Source organism: Schistocerca americana, chromosome 6, assembly GCF_021461395.2.
Source record: "Schistocerca americana isolate TAMUIC-IGC-003095 chromosome 6, iqSchAmer2.1, whole genome shotgun sequence".
Lineage (NCBI taxonomy): Eukaryota > Metazoa > Arthropoda > Insecta > Orthoptera > Acrididae > Schistocerca > Schistocerca americana.
This window is the reverse complement of record NC_060124.1, coordinates 180,073,786-180,094,812: the sequence shown is the minus strand read 5'-3', so window position 1 is coordinate 180,094,812 and position 21,027 is coordinate 180,073,786.

Genomic DNA, 21,027 nt, shown 5'->3' with positions numbered 1-21,027 from the left:
CTGCCAAGCCCGTGCTAGTCTTAACACAGTCACTCACAATCCCTTTCACTCACGTTAGCAAGTTTATGGTGTTGCATTTCCCGAAAACGTAATAGCTACAGAAATACTGATTGTTTTTGATTGAGAATGCTCTCCAAATATTAAGTCTGTCGGTACCAAATGCAGTCACAGTTTTTAGCCACCGACATGCTCAATACGCCACGCGGAATATATGTCTTATATCGTCACAAAATTCACTCAAACATTCCGAAATTTCTACACACACATCGGAATTGTTATGCCGTCACTTTACAACACTTTTGATGTATGAAACATTGCTGGATCCGGTAACTTCTCATTTCTATCGGAACTACAACTACACACGTCCGAACTGTTTCATGGCTAGGCTTCGACTCTTCTATACAATACTTTAAGTCTTCTCTACCGGCAGAGAAAGGCGCGTGAAGAATATTGCTTTACCATTGGTCAGTTCACTCAACAGCCAATAGCAAAACAACACTCTCCCTCGTCAGTCCGCGCTTTTCATCCATAACCAATCGCAAAATAGTAAACCTCACGACTGCACTTTTTACCGACGTAATTATCTAATGTGCTGGAGTTTTGCTTATGCATAAAGTTATTTACTGTTGTTATTTATATCTGAATTAACTTTCCCTTTACCATAAACTTACTTTACAAATCTATTCTACAAAGATCCGCTTTGTCCATATCCATACTTCTTCGAAATGTTCCCACACTAAATCCTGCTACATAACTCGTTAAACAACTATCTCCATATTAACCTTAAACCACACTCACGCATCATTCATACCGCTAAAACACATTTACAACATTTTACATAGGCAAAAAAAAAAAAAAAAAATACTTTATGAAAGTACTAGAACAGTTTATGAAAAACATTCTATTACTTTAGTGCCCTCTAGTGGGCACAATCTAAACTAAAACCACAGTCCCCCTACCCAATACTGTCCTCTATCGGCTGAAACATAAACTACGTGCGCGTCCAGTCTCGCGTCTCCATCTGTCACTATCCAGCTCTGAGACAAATCTCCCACTTAACCACCTCCAAGGCAGGATCGTTATGCGGCGCTACGCCTCACTGGCAATGGCGTCACTTGAGTGTTGGTAAGTCCTGCCCCTTGCTTGGTGAAATTACTATCATTTGCCTCTGAAGCCTTCACAACTGGAGTGTCACCCAACACTGGCAACTCCTCATTTTCAGTATCACTTGACATGTCCGGTAAAATAATATTATCACCAACATTAAAACTGTCTAGCTCCTGCAACGAAGTGTGGAATTTACCTCAATTGAGCATCTAACACTAAATCTGTACCAGCCTGTTCATTCGCTTTAGCCTGCTTCTTAGGCCTAACCATTTTTGTCAGCAAGTATTTCACACTATAAAGCATTTACAACAAATTCAATTCCCCATAAATATTATGTAACTAACACTAGAAATAATCGCAACCAAATTTGTGTTTGTGTTCACTACAATTCTCTAGATACAAGAAAATATTTGATAATCTTTCTCGCAGTCAGTATATGATACTGTGACTTCTTATCGGTGGAGAGATTTTCACGCATCATCGCGCGGCGGCTCTGTAATAGCCTTGATGGATGCCTTGGGGTTACGCTACGTTGGGACCACACCTCCGCGACGCTGGCGTCGACATCCGGTTCCCCCAACCATCCTAGAGGAAACGGATTCCGACCATGGCCAACGATAGGTCTGGCACGCCCACCACGGACGCATCCCTTGGCAGGACCAGCCCCTCTTTACGTCCAATACTTTCCAATAATACCTGACCATGTTAGGCTAAATTCTTCTGCCTGAATCATGTAGCAGTCACCGTCAGAGGGTGGTACGGGACTACAAGTCCCAGCGCCACACCTCCAAAGTGAATTGCAGTGATGCAGTCACTGCCCTGTGGAAATTTACTGCCTCACCAACACAGCTAGACCGCAATAGACGGGTGATGCTGTAATGTAACATATCACAAAAAAAAAAAAAAAAAAAAAAATCAATGTAGTGGTGTAAAATTGTATAATGCACTGGCACTGACAGATGTTAATTTCGTGTTTGTGATGTGTATTTAACTGTTTCCATTTTCGGCTAACTAGCGACGTTACCGGTGATTTAGGGTTGCATACTTCTTGGAATTTCCCATGCTGTTTCGAATTTCCCAAGTAAGATAATACACAAAAAGAAATACACTGATTACAATACTTGTACTAGAGCGCCACAATGCATTGCGCCAATGCTGTGTATGGGTAATGGGGTCTATTTAATGTTGTTGTGGTGGTGTGTACGTGTTATTGTAAAACGAATGAAAGTGTAGCAGCAAGAATAACAGTATTTTTTGAAAAAAATAAATAACCTCTGATTATTCTTATTTATGTGCTGCTGACCCCGACTACAATTTCAATAATTCTTTACTTGTCATTAAAAATGTATTCACCAAATAATTAATATATCACATAACATCTTCTACCCATAACAACACTGGTGTTGTAAATATTATTATTTAAAGTCACTGATAAATTAGTCTGGGAAAAATTAATCACACGCACCAGCCATAAAATGATTTTATTTACTTAAAGGAAGATTGCTCTGGTGAATGTTATTTTTACGTTTACAGTAGAAAAATAATAAATTCCTGTGGGTTCTTGTCCTCGGAGTTTAAATATTGTAATAACGATGGAAACAATTAGTGTCTGATTATTTCTGCAGTTTAAAATTGCCTCTCCATACGCTCACGTAATGGCGAGAAACAAAGCACAGTCTGGACTACTACGGACACAAAACTTAAAACATCCATAGTTGGTTATCTAGCTACACACAAAAGTCTGTAAACTAGAATTGCATTTAGTAAATTGTACGTTATATTTTTCTTTTGATCACTTATGACTACCTTCTACAATATTTAAAAGAACAGACCTCAGCTTATCTTCGATCTCATTCGCTTCACACATCAAGAGAAGAAGAAGGAAAAATTCCACAGTCAACACAATGCCAATACATTCTTTCAGTGGTATTATCTTTTGTTACATGATTACATTTCGCAATGTAATAATAAGTCCCAATATAATAATAAATCTTTTCTCAGTTAAAAGTCATTCCTGGAAAAATATTCGTTAATTCATGTCTCGAGCACTGTCCCTTATTGGCACTGACATTACACAAATCACATTACTTCGAAAGACCTCTTTGATGTTTGTGGAATCATGGATCCCTTCAGGGACACAAACGTGCAGGGAGGCGGCGGACTATGTGTACACCAGATTTGGAGGACCGTGAAGCCTGTAGACCGCAAACAACCTCATGTTCCAAGTAAAAGTATCAAGTGTCATTGTGGCTCGATGTGAGTACCGTGTGTGATGTGGCAAACATCCCACCGGTAATCAATGTCTTCCCACACTCGTTGCAGCAAATCCGTCGTAACTTGTGCAACTGCAGGATAGATTCGATTTTTCAGGCCGGCTGCATCGTATGGCAGGGGTGAAACGTACACACGGTCTTTGATAAAACCCTAGAGAAAAAAGTCCAGTTGTGTCAAGTCCAGGGAGAGAGGTGGCCCTTCATGGCAAACCCAGTGACATTCGAAGTAATTATCGAGGAACACGTCTCAATAAACTTTTTGTGCGAAGAGTAAAATGTAGGCTTGCTTGGAAGGTTTCCAGCGTATTCAGTGCGAAATTTGCACTGAAAATTTATTGCACAGTTCGTTTCAAGGAACCAAAACACACAGAGAGTACGCTCCCTATCAGTTAAAGTACCCATTTTATCTGTGCACTATGCTGGTGATCCTGGGGGCTGATTGGGCTACTGTTGCATTACTGTGAATCAAATATGAGGTTATTTGCTACAAAATGATACAACTAACGATTCTGTAAGCTGTCTCAGCAAATTTTAATATCATTCCAAAGTTGTAATGCCCTTTTTGCCCCCCCCCCCCCACACACACACACATGTATATATACACCTAAGAACTATGGACCTTGCCATCGCTGAGGTAGCTTGCGTGCCTGAGCGATAGACATAGCCGTACCGTAGGTGCAACCATGTCGGAGGGGTATTTGTCGAGAGGCCAAAGAAACGTACGGTTCCTGAAAAGGTTCAGCAGCCTTTTCAGTATTTGCAGGAGCCACAGTCCAGACGACTATCTGCCTTGTAACATCAACTAAAACGGTCTTGCTGTTCTGGTGCTGCGAACAGCTAAAAGCTGGCGGGGAAACTACAGCGATAATTTTTCCCGGGGGCATGCAGCTCTACTGTATCGTTAAATGATGATGATATCGTCTTACGTAAAATATTCCGGAGGTGAAATAGTCACCCATTAGGATCTCCGGGTAGGGACTACTCAACAGGAGGTCGTCATCAGGAGAAACAAAACTGCCGTTCTACGGATCGGACCGTGGAATGTTAGATGGCTTAATCGAGCAGGTAGATTAGAAAATTTAGCAAAGGAAATGAATAAGCTGGAGTTAGATATAGTGGGAATTAGTGAAGTTCGGTAACAAGAGGAACAGGGCTTCTTGTTCGTTGAATACAGGGTTTTTACTTCAGAGTCAAACAGGGGTAATGCATGAGTGGGTTTAACAATGAATAAGAAAATAGGAATGCGGGTAAGCTATCATGAACAGAATTTTGGACGCATTGTAACCAAAATAGACACAAAGCAGTCGCCTACCTTCCCAGTACGAGTTTACGTGCATTCTAGTTAAGCAGGTAATGAAGAGCGATCTGAAGTTTTCCCGGTGTATTTCCAATTTGAACAGTTCTCGGGTATCCAATCGGGTTGCATCGTAATTTCTCCACAATATTTCGGCAGACGTACACGCTGTCATCTTCAGGTGGTTCGTGACTAATGTTGTGCTGTAGCATAAGTGGAAAGAACCAGATGTGCTGAGACTTTCAGGGGCAGTATTGGGTAATGGTTGATTAGATAAGGGAAAAGGAATACAGCGGAAGAAGAATGGGTAGTTTTGAGTAGTGAAGTCAGCAGTTTATCAAATAGCAAACAAGATAAAGTCTAATAGAAATCGTTAGATAACACAAGAGGTATTGAATTTAACGGATGGGTGAAGAAAATATAAAAATGCAGCAGTTGAAGCAGACGAAAAGGAATACAAACGTTTAAAAAATGAGAATGACAAGAAGTACAATATGGCTAAGCAGAAATGCCTAGAGGACAAATGTAATGACTTAGAAGCATACTTCACTAGAGGAAAGATGTATACTGCCCACAGGAAAATTAAAGAAGTCTTTGGGGGAAAAAAGAGCAGCTGTTTGAATATCTAGACCCCAGAAGCAAGACCTGTCTTAAGCAAAGAACGGGAAGCTGAAACGTAGGAGTATATAGTCTATACAAGGGAGATTTACTTCAAAGCCGTATTGTAAAAAGGGAAGGGGATGCACATAAAGACGAGATGAGAAGTATGATACTGCGAGAAGAATATGACAGAGACCTGAAAGATCTATGTCGATACAAGCCCTCTGGTGCAGAAGACATTCCATCAGACCTCCTGATGGCCCCGGAACAGCCAACTGTGACCAAACTCTTCATCCGTTGAGCAAGATGTATGAGACAGGTGAAATATCATCAGACTTCAAGACGTAATAATTCCAGTTCCAATAAAAGTAGTCGCTAACATGAGTGATAATTACAAAACTATCAGTTTAATGAGTCATGGCTGCAAACTACTAACATTAATTCATTACACAAGATCAGTTTTGATTCCGGAGAAATACAGGACCAGACGAAGCAATACTGACCCTACAACTTACACTGAAGAGTCAAAGAAACTGGTGCACCTGCCTAATATCGTGTAGGACCTAAGCGAACACGCGGAAGTGCCGCAATAATGTTTTTGTCTGGGGAATTTGGTGGCCAGCGGAAGTGTTTAAACTTATAAGAGTGTTCCTGGAGCCACTCTGTAGCAATTCTGGACGTGTGGGGTGTCGCATTGTCCTGCTGGATTGGCCCAAGTCCGTCGGAAAGCACAATGGACATGAATGGATGCAGGTGATCAGACAGAATGCTTACGTACGTATCACCTGTCAGAGTCGTTTCTAGACGTATCAGAGGTCTGATACCACTCAAACTGCACACGCCCCACACTATTACAGAGCCTCCACCAGCTTGGAAAGTCTTCTGCTAACATGCAGGGTCAACGGATTCATGAGGTTGTCTCCATACCCGTACTTGTCCATCCGCTCGATACAATCTGAAACGCGACTCGTGCGACCAGGCAACATGTTTTCAGTCATCAACAGTCCAGTGGTGGTGTTGACGGGCCAGGCGAGGCGTAATGCTTTGTGTCATGCAGTCATCGAAGGTGCACAGGTGGGCCTTCGGTTTCGAAAGCCCATATCGACGATGTTTCGTTGAATGGTTCGCTCGCTGACAGTTGTTGATTGCCCACCATTGAAATCTGCAGTAGTCTGCGAAAGGGTTGCACTTTTGTCATGTTCAACGATTCTCTTCAGTCGTAGTTGGTCCCGTTCTTGCAGGGTCTTTTTCCTGCCGCAGCGATGTCGTATTCACGGTACACTCGTGAAATGGTTGTACGGGAAAATTCCCTCTTCATCCATACCTCCGAGATGCTGTGGCCCCGCCGGCCGAAGTGGCCGTGCGGTTAAAGGCGCTGCAGTGTGGAACCGCAAGACCGCTACGGTCGCAGGTTCGAATCCTGCCTCGGGCATGGATGTTTGTGATGTCCTTAGGTTAGTTAGGTTTAACTAGTTCTAAGTTCTAGGGGACTAATGACCTCAGCAGTTGAGTCCCATAGTGCTCAGAGCCATTTGAACCATTTGCTGTGGCCCGCAGCTCGTGTGCCGATTATAACACCACATTCAAAGTCACTTAAACCTTAATAGCCTGCCATTGTAGCAGCAGTAACCGACCTATCAGCTACACCAGACACTTTCTGTCTTGTATAGGCGTTGCCGACCGCAGCGCCATATTCTGCCTGTTTGCATATTTTGTATTTCAATACGCATGCCTATACCCGTTTCACTGGCGCTTCATGATATCTTCCAACATAGGTTAAGGAAAGACAAAGCTACGTGTATTGCATTTTTAGATGCAGAGAAACCTTCTGACTGGAACACGCTCTCTGAAATTCTGAAGGTAGCAGGGGTAAAATACAGGAAGGGAAAAACTATTTACAACTTGGACAGAAACCAGACGGTAGTTGTATGAATCGAGGGGCATGAAAGAGAAGCAGTGGTTAAGAAGGGAGTGAGACAGTCTTTGTGATGATAACGGGTCAGAGGGCATTACAAAATGTAACCGTATCATCCGAAACGGCATCTCTCGAACGTCGACTGGCCAAGAACCGACCATGCTCCATTACTCGAACTGATAATAACCTGATCCGTCTCCCCTAATTTACCGCGCCCAGAATGTTTTAGTTAACCGGAACTAGGAATGCTCTACTTTTCTTCATAGTGGCTGGACATTACAAACACACAAGCAAGTAATTACCCAAAAATTATAACATTACGAATGACCATATGTTAACCCAAATCAAACATGTTACCATTACTAAAATATTCTCCTAAGCAAACCGAAGTACTCGTGACGTGCTTCTACCTAATAATACAATGGCGGATAATGCATCGTGCGAAAAATTCAGCCGGCCGAAGTGGCCGTGCGGTTAAAGGCGCTGCAGTCTGGAACCGCAAGACCACTACGGTCGCAGGTTCGAATCCTGCCTCGGGCATGGGTGTTTGTGATGTCCTTAGGTTAGTTAGGTTTAACTAGTTCTAAGTTCTAGGGGACTAATGACCTTAGCAGTTGAGTCCCATAGTGCTCAGAGCCATTTGAACCATTTTTGAAAAATTCATTGGCAGAGCACAACAATTCGCGTGAGGTTAAATGCGAAACAATAAAACATGCTGGAGCAGATAAACAGGCATAAAATACACAAACAAAGAAAAATTAGCAAGTAAATGCAAATGAAAGGCAATAAAACTGTTTAACTTTTACCTTGTTAGTATTGATAGCAGTTGCAATAATATGGACTATGTAGAAAGCCAGCGAGTTTGAAAATTTACTATGATTAAGGAAGGGTATAGGTAAATAGACGAAACTACGTTTTAACTATTATTCTGAACATTATTACTGACAGGACATCAAAACAGCATTTCAGTATTACAATTTACAATTACGTTAAATTCATCACCATGAAAAGCTACTCTTGCTTATGCATATTGAGCTTTTACATCACTGGTGAGAACAACATACAGCGATGTGCCAAGACATAACCAATTGTTTAATTGCTTGTTTTCCCGTCGGTAGACAAAATAAATCACTGCTTCTGTGCATCATGAATTCGACTGTTAGTAGATTTCTGCCTGTATGTGGCATTAGATGCCTATGCACAGGTCATGTAATTCATGTAAATAATGGGCCGCTGTTTCGTGTACGCGGTGATGGCGCCCGATATCGACCCAGATGGTTTCCGTAGGATTTCAACCTGAGTTCATTGTAATGCTCCCCGAATTACTGTACCACGGTTCTGCCTCCGAGATACGGTCAATAATACTGCTGAAAGCTGACATCGCCGGTGGGAAAGACATCAAGCATGAAGGGATGCATATGGTTCGCAGCTGTTAGCGTGTCTTCGGTCATTACCACAGGTCCCACGCAACAGCAGGAGAATGTCTCCCGTAGCACAGTACTCCTCCCGTCAGCCTGTTTCCGTCGCTCGCTGCACGTTTTGAGCCGCCGTTCATCTCGATGACGGAGATTTTGGAGGCAACCATCAATCTGGTGTAGCAAAAATGTGATTCACCCGAAGAGCCGACACTTTTCCATTGATCCACTGTCGAATCCTGAGGGCCCCTTGCACATTGGAATCGTAACTGACGATGTCGTTGGGTCAACATGTGAACACGTAGGATTGGTCTGCTGCGGAGCTTCATTTCCAGCAATGTATTATGAACGGTGTACTCCGAAACAGTTGAGCGTGGCCGACATTGTGCTCTTTCGGCAGAGATGCCACAGACCATTATCTATCCTGCTTTACAGAGCAGACAAGCCTCCGAACCCAATGTTCTGTGAAGAGTTGTGGATGTCCAATAACTTAGCGCCTAGTAGTGGGTTCACTGTCCTTCTATCTCTTTTCGTAGATGCACGCGACAGTAGCACGTGATCATTCGACCAGCTTCACCGTTCCCGAGGTATACGTCCACAGGCTCTGCGTAATAATATTCTGCCCTTAGACAAAGTCGCTTATCTCAATGGATTTCCCCGTTTGCAGCTCATATCTTCTGTAGTGTGATACCCACCCATCTCTGCTGCGCTTACGTATATTTCATAGCGCGTCACCTGCCCCCAACGTCACCGGACGGCTTTCAATGTTGCGGTGGACAGTGGTCATAATGTTTTGGCTGATCAGAGTAGTTCACGGTGTCTCTTAATCAATGTTCCTTCAAAACGGTTCCCACTTAAGAATTTTCGAATTCCACTACGTTGTTCCATGATCCTTGAGTGTGTAATCTGATAACTGGCATTATCGTGATGAGCTCTTTGATCGGAGGCGCCTGTTACAGATCTAACAGGAACGCTTGATCTTTGCAGAATACCTTCTAAATTGCATATCTTCATTCAATAAAAAAAATAAGACACGGTTTTCCCAATAACACGTGACGTAACCTGACGTCATAATGTTTGTTGCACACGTTAGCCACAATTTCCACATTTATGTTTACGATCGCGGCCCGGTACTTTTCACAGTATATCCGTCCGCACTATGAAATAAAACCAAGTTAGTTGTATTACAAATCATTAGTCCGTCGTTGAAACAGACCAATAAGTACCGTGCGCAATTGTCTATACATCACTTCAATTACGCGGCAATCAGTACGTCATAATCCACAGTTGAAGTTCCTCGTATCAATACAAAACGCTAAAATGTGTAACCACATTTTCTGTTTCATTCCACAGTCTGTGGTGTTCACTAAACATTTGTGCCGTCTTCAGTCGAAAACAGTATCTTCACGGCTTGCACATACCTTACCGGTCTGCATATCAAATTTTGATGCATAGGCCTATCAAAACGCAGTTCCCGCAAGTGAGCAACGGGACACGTAAAGTCACTAGATCTTTAATCGTGGTACACACCGAGATTTTGAATGTGGTACTGTGCAAACACTGATATTTTACACCGCACACGAACAAAACGTATAGCAACAGTACATACGTGGCACGGCAGCCACCTCCTTCTCCTCTTCTCGTCCCCCACTCTTTGTTGATGCCTTGTACTTCGACGTCACGATATGATTCTACATCGCTCATGTCTCTCGCTTCATATAACGCTTTCGAAGATTCTGATTACCTCGATCTACAGTTTTATACAAAATCACAATTTCATATTACTCTGTCCACAGTAAATGAATTAAAACATAACGTTAAATAATGAAAACTTATACAACATCAGAGTAGTGGAAAATGACAGTCATATTCGTAACAGCTACTTAATGTAAACAGGAAAATAATTATACCAAGAATTAAATTTCCAAAAGTTACCTTGATATAATTTTTTCAGAGAACGTTGAAGATAAAGCAGGAAAGGAGCAAAAGAAACTGCAGTAAAATGAGAAAGAATGTAAATCAGCCTATAGTGTTATCTTCCGACGTTGTAGCCAGTCTCGGATGTTATTCAGTCTGTACACTGTAGAAGCAGTAAAGGAAACAAAAGAAAAATTTGGAGTTGGAACTAGTTTACTGAGAAGAAAAAAATCATTGCCGATTATATTATTTAGGCAACAGAGACGGACCTGGAAGAACAGTTCAACGGAATTCACAGTGGCTTGAAAGAAGGACATAAGATGAACACTAACTATAGCAAAACAAGGGTAATGGAGTGTATTCGATCTACATTAGGTGATGCTAGGGGAAATGGATAAGGAACCGATATAGTTCAAGCTGTTTGCTGTTTGGGGAGCAAAATAACTGATGATGGTTGACGTAGAGAGGATATACACTGAAGCGCCAAAGAAACTGGTATGGGCATGCGTATTCGAATATGGAGGTATGTAAACGGACAGAATACGGCGCTGCGGTTGGCAACGCCTACGTAAGACAGCAAGCGTCTGGCGCAGGTGTTAGATCGGTTACTGCTGCTACAATGACAGGTCATTAAGATATATGTGAGTTTGAACGTGTTGTTACAGTCGGCGTATGAGCAATGGGACACAGCAGCTGCGAGGTAGCGATGAAGTGGGGATTCCCCAGTAGGACCATTTCAGGAGTGTACCGCGGATATCAGGAAACCGGTAAAACATTAAATCTCCGACATCCCTGTGGCCGGAAAAAGATCCTGCAAGGACAGGACTAACGGCTACTGAAGAGAATCGTTCAACGTGAGAGAAGTGCAACCCCTCCGTAAATTTATGCAGATTTCAATGCTGGACCGTCAGCAAGTGTCAGCGTGCGAACAATTCAACGAAACGTGATCGATATACACTTTCGGGGCCGAATGCCCACTTGTGTACCCTTGATGAATTTACAATACAAAGCTATACGTCTCGCCTACCTGGGTTTATCAAAACCGACTTTGGACTGTTGTTGACTGGAAACATGTTCCCTGGTCGGACGAGTTTCGTTTCAAATTGTACAGAGCAATTGGACGTGTACGGGTATGGAGACAAACTCATGAATCCATGTGTTCAAGATGGTGGAGGCTCTGTAATGGTGTGGGAATTATGCAGTTGGAGTGATATGGCACCCCTGATACGTCTAGATACGACTCTGACAGTGACACGTACGTGAGCATACTGTCTGATGACCTGGATCCATTCATGTCCTTTGTGCATTCCGTCAGACTTGGGAAATTCTGGCAGGACAATGTGACACCCCATACGTCCAGAACTACTATAGAGTGTCTCCTGGAACACTCCTCTGAGTTTAAACACTTCCGCTGGCCACAGGATTCCCCAGACATGAACATTATTTATCATATCTGGGATGCCTTGCTACGTGCTGTTCACCCTTACGAATTTATGGTCGGTCCTGCAGGATTCATGGTGTTTATTCCCTCCAGCACTATTTCAGACATTGGTCGGGACCAGAACATCTCCTGTTGTGGCACTTCTGCGTGCTAGCGGGGGCCCTACACGATATTAGGCACGTGCCCAGTTTCTTTGGCCTTCAGGCTGTAAGTAGGCAGTTTAGGTTTTTATGCTAGTAACACATGAAAATCACTGACTGCGCTGTGTGCAGTCTGTGGCTGGTTGCACTCATCGTTGGAATATTCGCTTGTGAAGTGTTGGGCAGTAGGATGTGAACAGCGCGTAGCGTTGTGCAGTTGGAGGTGAGCCGCCAGCAGTGGTGGATGTAGAGATGCATGGGTTTTGAGAGATTACTATAAGCGGACGATCTGGATGTGTGTCCGCCAGAAAAAGGAAATTCGCAGAGATGGATGACATGTATTGATAGATATATGCATGATGACTTTTGAACACTATTAAGGTAAATACATTGTTTGTTCTCTATCAAAATCTTTCATTTGCTACCTATGCCCATCAGTAGTTAGTGCCTTCAGTAATTAGAATCTTTTATTTAGCTGGCAGTATTGGCGCTCACTGTATTGCAGTAGTTCGAGTAACGAAGATTTTTGTGAGGTAAATGATTCATGAAAGGTATAGGTTATTGTTAGTCATGGCCATTCTTTTGAAGGGATTTTAGAAAGTCATATTGCGTTGGGCTAAAAAATATTGTCAGTTTAGTGATCATCAGAATAAGTAAAGAGAGAACTGTCTGAGTACGTTCAGTTTTACTGGGCTGTATTTGTATCAAATAACGTAGAAGTTTAATAGCACAGTCATTCATAATTTTTAAGGGAACATTACAAGGGTAATATTTAGACTGACAATGGCAAGAAAGTTATTTCTGAAGAGGAGAAATTTATTAACATAGAATATAGACTTAACTGCTATGAAGTAGTTTCTGAAGATATTTGTGTGGAGTTTAGCCATGCATGGGCGATAAACAAATTTGATGTAAAAACAGCAGAAGCTTTTGAAATGTGGTGGTACAGACAAATGTTGAAGATCAGATAGGGGGTCACATAACTAATAATGAAGTATTGGATGGAATCTGGGAGACTAGAAATTTGTGGGACAACTTCATCAAAAGAAGGCATGGTTTGATAGGACACATTCTGAGACATCAAGGGAACACCAGTTTAGTGTTGGAAGGAAGTGTGGAGTTGAAATCATAGAGAGAGACTAAGAGATGAATATATTAAGCAGATTCAGAAGGATGTAGGTTGCAGTAGTTATTCGGAGATGAAGACGCTCGTGCAGGGTAAAGGCTTGGAGAGCTGCATCAAACCAGTCTTTGGACTGAAGACCACAATAACAACAACAACAACCAGCTGAGTACCTGACAGTGCGTGGGTATGTATTCCAGTCTTCTCTTAGTCCCTGTCCTCCCTCCTTCCCCCTTTCTACATCTACCTCCTCCTCCTCCTCCTCCTGCTCCTTCAATCTGTCCATTTCCTGCACACCTTCTCTCTGTTCATCTCCTGCTGTTCTTCTGTCTGTCCATCTGCAATTTCGTCCTCTCTCGTGCCCTTCTCTGTGTCCATCTCCTCCTCTTTCCTGTTTCTGTCCATCTCCACTATCCCCCTCTCCCAGTCCATATCCTCCTCATACCTTTCCTTGTCCAACTGCTTCTACTCTCCCCTCTGTCCCTCTGCTCATCTCCTACCTCTCTATCTCCTCCTCCACCTTCGCTCTCTCCATCTGCTCTTCTTCCCATCCTCTGCCCATTTCTTCCTCCCTCTCTATCCATCTCCTCCCCTCCAGCCATATCCCCCCCTCTCTGCCCATCCCCTTCTCCTCTCTCCACAGGCTGGTTGTTACACACTGTATTTTTTTTTTTTTTCAGACAGAAACATAAGTACCAAGTTTGGCTGAATTCGATCCAGGGGCTTAGGAGGAGCTTTCAAGCCATGGCTTTGTCAGCATATACACTTGTCATACACATTTAAAGTATTTTTAACAATATTATGAGAAGGCAAGTTGCTACTCACCATGTAGTGGAGATGCTGGGTTGCAGACAGGCACAACGAAAAGACTTGACAATTAAAGCTTTCAGCCATTGGGCTTCGTCAACAACAGACAGACATACACAAATTCACGCACACACACATACACACACACACACATACACACACACACACGCAAACGCAATTCACACACACGACTGCAGCCTTACACAACTGAAACCGTACTGCGAGCAGCAGCACCATTGCATGATGGGAGTGGCGCCTGGGCCGGGGTAAGGAGGAGGCTGGAGTGATGAGGGGGAGGGATAGCATGGTGGGGGTGGCGGACAGTGAAATGCTGCAGAGGTGGTGAGGGGGGGGGGGGGGAGAGGTAGCGGGAAAGGATAGAAATAAAAAGACTGGGTGTTGTGTTGGAATGACCCCTGTGTAGTGCTGGAATGGGAACAGGGAAGGGGCTAGATGGGTGAATACAGTGACTAGCAGAGGTTGAGGCCAGGAGGGTTACATTGCAGGGAACGTTACCACCTCTACAATTCAGAAAAACTAGTATTCATGGGAAGGATCCATATGGCACAGGCTGTGAAGCATTCACTGAAATGGTGGGTATCATGTTTTGCAGCTTGTTCAGCAAGAGGGTGGTCCACTTGTCTCTTGACCATAGTTTATCGCTGGCCATTCACGTGGACAGACAGCTTGTTGGTTGTCATGCCTACATAGAATGCAGCACAGTGGTTGCAACTTAGCTTGTAGGTCACATGACTGCTTTCACATGTATTCCTGCCATTGTTGCGATAGGTAAATTTGGAAATTTGTGGTAAGGTCTAATGGGACCAAACTGCTGTGGTCATCGGTCCCAACGGCTACTCACTGCTTAATCTAACTTAAACTAACTTACGCTACGACAACACACACAACCATGCCCGAAGGACTCGAACTTCCGACGTGGGGAGCCGCACCGACCGTGAGAAGGCGCCTCAGACCGCGAGGCTGCCCTGCGTGGGTGATGTGATAGGTGTTGCCAGTGTTCCTAAAGTATATTTGTAGTATGTAAATAGTGTTTCTAAAACATATTTAAGATATTTAACACATATTTCTACACTTATTTCACCAGTATCGCTGGGTAATTTCGCCCTGCCATTTCGTTGTCACACAGTTCAATGTTTATGATTGAACTGTGTGTTGGAAAATGATACAGTTTGCCAGGTGCTTTCAGTAATATAAATGCATACTGTCTGCCAAATGTGCTGTGAATAGAGTTAGTAGTAAAGATGTAATAAATTAAAGCGAAGTGCCAGATACGGCAGTTTTATTGTATGAACAGCGAAAATGGAGTGAGTGATAAACTTTCATTTTGTGGGGGCTGTGAGGAAGAAAAAGTATGGTTAAAGTTGGAAATTATTTATGATGTTTGTTCCAAGTCACTAAGTGATCTTATTATTAAATACTGGATGAATATAGTCTGGCAATTTCCGCGTCCAGAGCATCCACACGTTTTCAGCCCCACTTCCATCCGTTTGAGACAGGGATGTTTCTTAACACCATAGAGGTCCTTGCCAGAGACTTAGTCGTATAGGAACCAAGTTAGGTTCAACTCGATGTAGTGCTTTAGAAGAAGTTGTGGTACATACATGCATGCATTCATACATACATACCTACACTTTTATAATATGTGTGAAGGCATCGAAATACTCTGAAATCACACAGTATTCTAAAAGCATCAGAAATGTACACACGAATAAACATTAAGATGCGTCAGCGTTTTACTTTCCAGTGGGAAAACAAACAAAACTGATACAGTGCTCTGTGGTATGGCAATCATTTAGAAGCTGGATCGATAGCACCTAACTAGCTTAAACCTTAGGTAGTAGGAACACCACAAATCAAATCCCAATAATAAAAAAAAGTGTTTTGTTTCATTGTATCCCATGCTTCTCTTTTCCCCTATGTTTCACTGTGCTCCATCTTTCACCAACTCAAAAAATGATGAACCCTGTGTTATGTAAGCCATTTCTTTAAAAAACATGGCTCTGAGCACAATGGGACTTAACTTCTGAGGTCATCAGTCCCCTTGAACTTAGAACTACTTAAACCTAACTAACCTAAGGACATCACACACATCCATGCCCGAGGCAGGATTCGAACCTGCGGGCATAGCGGTCGCGCGGTTCCAGACTGTAGCGCCTAGAACCGCTCGGCCACACCGGCCGGCCCAATTCTTCCGAACATGAATTATAAATAACTTTTTTTTTCCATCTTGAAATCTCCATCCTCGACATCTAGACCCATGTGGCTATGAGAATAAATGCATAGTGATTCGGGCATGTACAGAGCTGTACAAACAGTCATTTCCCCCTCGATCAATACTCAAATTGAAGAGAACAGAAACTCGACCGCGTTGGTACGATGCGATGCACCATTCAGTGGCTCGCAGAGTATGTATGTAGTGTAGAACTCGTTGCGCGATAATCATACCCGGACACGGAGAGTACTGTACACGGCGTTGTTTCCTTTTCTTTTTTTATCATCCGCCGCATGCGAGACACTCGCGTGGTTAGCAGGTGTTGGCCCGGGGAAAACTTGAGGGGCGTGGCGGCGGTGGGCCAGAAAAAGGGCGCGGGTATTTACGGACGCCTAACACGTATGGGAACTTTACGGCCCGCGACAGGGAAGCGCCCACAGGGGTGGAGCAGCAGCCAGGCCGGGGCGCCGAAGGGATTTTTCCAGATTAGAGGCGCGCGCGTGGTCGTTGATTAACAAACAAGCAACATCGGGGCCGAAAGCGGCCGCACGGGGCGCCGTAAAAAACTGTCGCCGGCCGCGTGTTGCCGTCCGGCCGGAATTCCTCGGTCCGTGTTCAGCGGGTTCCTAATAGAGTGTACGCGCCGGGGGAAACTGCGAATAAATCAGGATTAGCTGGAAATCCTACATCGGAAAGTAGCTTAATGTGCGAGCAAAAAGTGAATTGCATAGCACTCGGACGATACTAAATGTTTGGAAAAAGTTGTCACAACTAGCAGGCGCTGCTGTGAGAGACAATAAAACATGAAGCAGCGCAGATGGGCAACCGTCACTGTTGTAGGCGTTGTCCGATCGTTCAGCCAGTGGAACAGACGTTCTTGTGTGGAAAGATCTCTTACTATATTTCTGTAAGGAACGCAGGCAGCAGAAAATAACGTCACACATGATACTGTGTGTCGAAACGTGCCACAACCACGTATTTGCGTGGACATAAGGCCTAGTCACAATGTAATGTGTTGAAAGGCGTTGGTGATTTATAAAGGTGAACCTGATAACGAAATTTGATATTTTGAAATTGGCAGTGCTCTGAAACAAGAATGAATAAAATAAAACGTGTTGTAAGGAACATAAGTTGCCCATATTAAAGATTTTGCATCTGTGACCGCAGCCATCCAATTTCAACGAGATGGAGAAAGCTACGAGAACAGTATGCAATTTAGTGTACTAGCATTTAAAACACGTGAGTATGAACTAATAACAAGCGCCTAATAATTAGTTAGTAGTCACAAGGAGATCGAACCAAGCTGCTCTTGTGTAATTTATCTATTACAGAGCTCAAAATAAATCATTTCTCATTAAAAGAAAATCGTACTAGCTAGCACGTTTAACTATAAGCTAATCTTGTAAAGGATTGCTTTAGCGTAGAGGAACTTGGTGACTGTTAGGGCAATGTTAGCGAGGTGCGTGCTTTAGAAACATAACTTCACACTTTTCATTAATACCATTCCACACGAGTAGGTCAGGCTTACAGAACCGACTAGACTATGGCTCTGAGTAAGTTTGCTCTGCTAGTATCTTGAAGACTCTCACATCACTATCGCATCTCTAACAGTACTAGGTTGTCGGTTAGATCGTCAGTGACAGAGACACTCGACTTCCAGCTCCTAATAAGGCGAGAACACCGTTCGTTTATTACATATTTTTACGAGTTTCAAACAGGACCGACTTCAGTAATGGATAGGAACTGATTGCTGTGTGCAGGTACAAGCTGAGTTGTTGACCCTTCGGTTACAGCTCCAGGCAGTGTTGGCTTCCGTCACACAGCTTGAGGCTCCTGCCAAGGGGCATCACTCTCGGGGTGGGACACCTGGATGCGAGGGACGTCGAGCAGGTCCCACTTGTCCCTCGATCGGCCCACTACTGCGGGCGCCCCAGGTACTGCCTGCACTGAAGTTGACCCCTCACCTGTGGTCGAGTGGGAGATCACTCCAAAGTCTGGCACCGAACGAAAGAATTTCCGAGAGGCCGATCGTAGAGCCTCCCCATTTCGTTTGACCAACAGGTTTCGGGAGTTATCTGTGGCTGATGAAGTCTCTAAGCTGGATACAATCGTCCAACCTGTTCCAGAGGCCCGGAATTTCTGGGCGTTCACAGAGGGAGGGTTTGCTGGTAGTTGGCAGCTCCAATGTTAGGTGCGTAATGGCGTCCCTTAGGAACGTGGCACCCAAGAAGGGGAAGGAAGCCTGTGTGCATTGCGTGTGCATACCGGGGGGAGTCATTCCAGATGTGGAAAGGGTGCTTCCGGATGCCATGAAGAGTACAGAGTGCAGCCAACTGCCGGTGATGGCCCATATCGGTACCAATGGCGTGTGTCGCTTTGGATCGGAGGAGATTCTCTCTAGTTTCGGGTGGTTAGCGGAAATGGTAAAGACTGCCAGTCTTGCTTGCGAGATTAAGACGGAGCTCACCATCTGCAGGCATCGTCGACAGAGCCGACTGCGGTCCTTTGGTGTAGAGCCGAGTGGAGGGTCTGAATCGGAGTCTCAGGCGGTTCTGTGACCGTGTAGCTGCAGATTCCTTGACTTGCGCCATCTGGTGGTGGGTTTCCGGGTTCCGCTAAATAGGTAAGGAGTCCACTACACACAGGAAGCGGCTACACGGGTAGCGGGAGCTGTGTGGAAGAGACTGGGTGGTTTTTTTAGGTTAGAGGATCTCAGAAAATCTCAGAAAGGGCGTCCGTCTAAAAGGGGGCAGGTAAAACACAGTAAGGTAGTTGTAGAAACGATCGGTATTGTAGTTATAAATTGTCGTAGTTGTGTTGGGAAAGGACCAGAGCTCCCAGCCATAATGGAAAGCACTGAAGCTCAAATAGTTATTAGTACAGAAAGCTGGCTGAAGCCGGAAATAAGTTCAGCCGAAATTTTTCAAACGACCTAACAGTGTTCAGAAAGGATAGATTAAATATAGTTGGTAGTATATTTATTGCCGTCAGAATTAGTTTACCTTGTACTGATATTGTATAGTTCCTGCGATATAGTATGGCTAGAGGTTATACTTGACAATTTGACTAAACTATTAATTGGATCGTTTTACCGACTGCCCGATTCAGAAGATATAGTTGCGGAAAGGTTCAAAGAAAATAGATACCCTACTCATACAAAAGTAGTCGGTGGTGACTTCAATATACCCTCGATATCATTGAAAAATTACACGTTTAAAGCTGCCGGCAGGCATAAAACTTCATCCAAAATTGTACTGAGTGCTTTCTCAGTAAATTATTTTGAATAATTAACTCATGAGACTACGCGAAGTGTAAATGGTCGCGAAAGAATTCTTGATCTCTTAGCTACAAATAATCCTGCCTGAAAGCATGCACGATTTGTCTCCCGCCGTGTCTGTTCCTGTTGAATACATCCTTGAGGAGACCGAACTCCCTTGGTAGGTTTTCTTTTTCTGATATTGCACAGAACCTGCGAATTCATATTCGCAGCACACCCACATGCTGTGCAGCATCGTGGCTACTGGAGGCGTGGAGGTACAAACCAGTGTGGATGGCCTTCCTGTATCAACTGTGTGCCATAGTGCCGTCCGCTTTATGCTTAACTAAGGCGCCCAAAAAGGGGACTGAAATCAAATGATAAAATTGAATATTTTGTGCCAGACCAGCTGCAATGTCCACTGTGTCTAGATAGCTCAGTGGCCAGAATATCTGCCTAGTAAGCAGGAGACCAGCGTTCGTATCCCGGCCTGACACAAATTTTCAACTTTCGCCACCAGTTTTAACCAGCGGCCGCTCACAGCCAGCGTCTGTAATTCCTCTGTGTCTTATACCTGAAAAAGCATATGGACTTCTTTGCAGTTTTCTCCAGAGCTCTCTCTTCGGAATCATCCATGAAAATGTTTGCCACCAGAGAAACAGTAAAGGTGTGACAAGAAATTACAACTGAGGTTTAATTTCTCCATGATCAGCTTGAGAGAATCAGTAAGCGGTGCATTGGTGAAGAGGGAGACCACATCAAAGATCAGTTTCATATCCTGGTTGTGACGGAGTAGTTCTTGCGGTAACTGCATGAAATGCACGTTTTTTCTTATGTGGTACTTACGTTTACTGACGTGTTGCTGTTGTTGTGGTCTTCAGTCCAGAGACTGGTTTGATGCAGTTCTCCACGCTGCTCTATTTTGTGCAAGCTTCTTCATCTGTGAGTACCTACTGAATCTACATCCTTCTGAATCTGATTAGTATATTCATCTCTTGGTCTCGCGCTACGATTCTTACCCTCCACGCATCTCTCCATTACTAAAATGATGCCTCAGGATGTGTCCTACCAATCGATCCCTTCTTTTAGTCAGGTTGTGCAACAAATTCCTCTTTTCCCCACTTCTATTCAGTACCTCCTCATTAGTTGTGTGATCTACCCATGCAATCTTCAGCATTTTTCTGTAGTACCACATTTCGAAAGATTCTATTCTCTTCTTGTCTAATCTATTTATCGTCCATGTTTCATTTCGATACATGGCTACACTCCACACAAATACTTTCAGAAAAGACTTCCTGACACTTAAATCTTCACTCGATGTTAACAAATTTCTATTTCACATATACGCTTTCCTTGCCATTGCCAGTCTACATTTTCTATCCTTTCTACTTCGATCATCATCAGATATTTTGCGCTCCAGATAGCAAAACTCATCTACTATTTTAAGTGTCTCATATCCTAATCTTATTGCCGCAGCATCACCTGATTTAATTCGACTACATACCA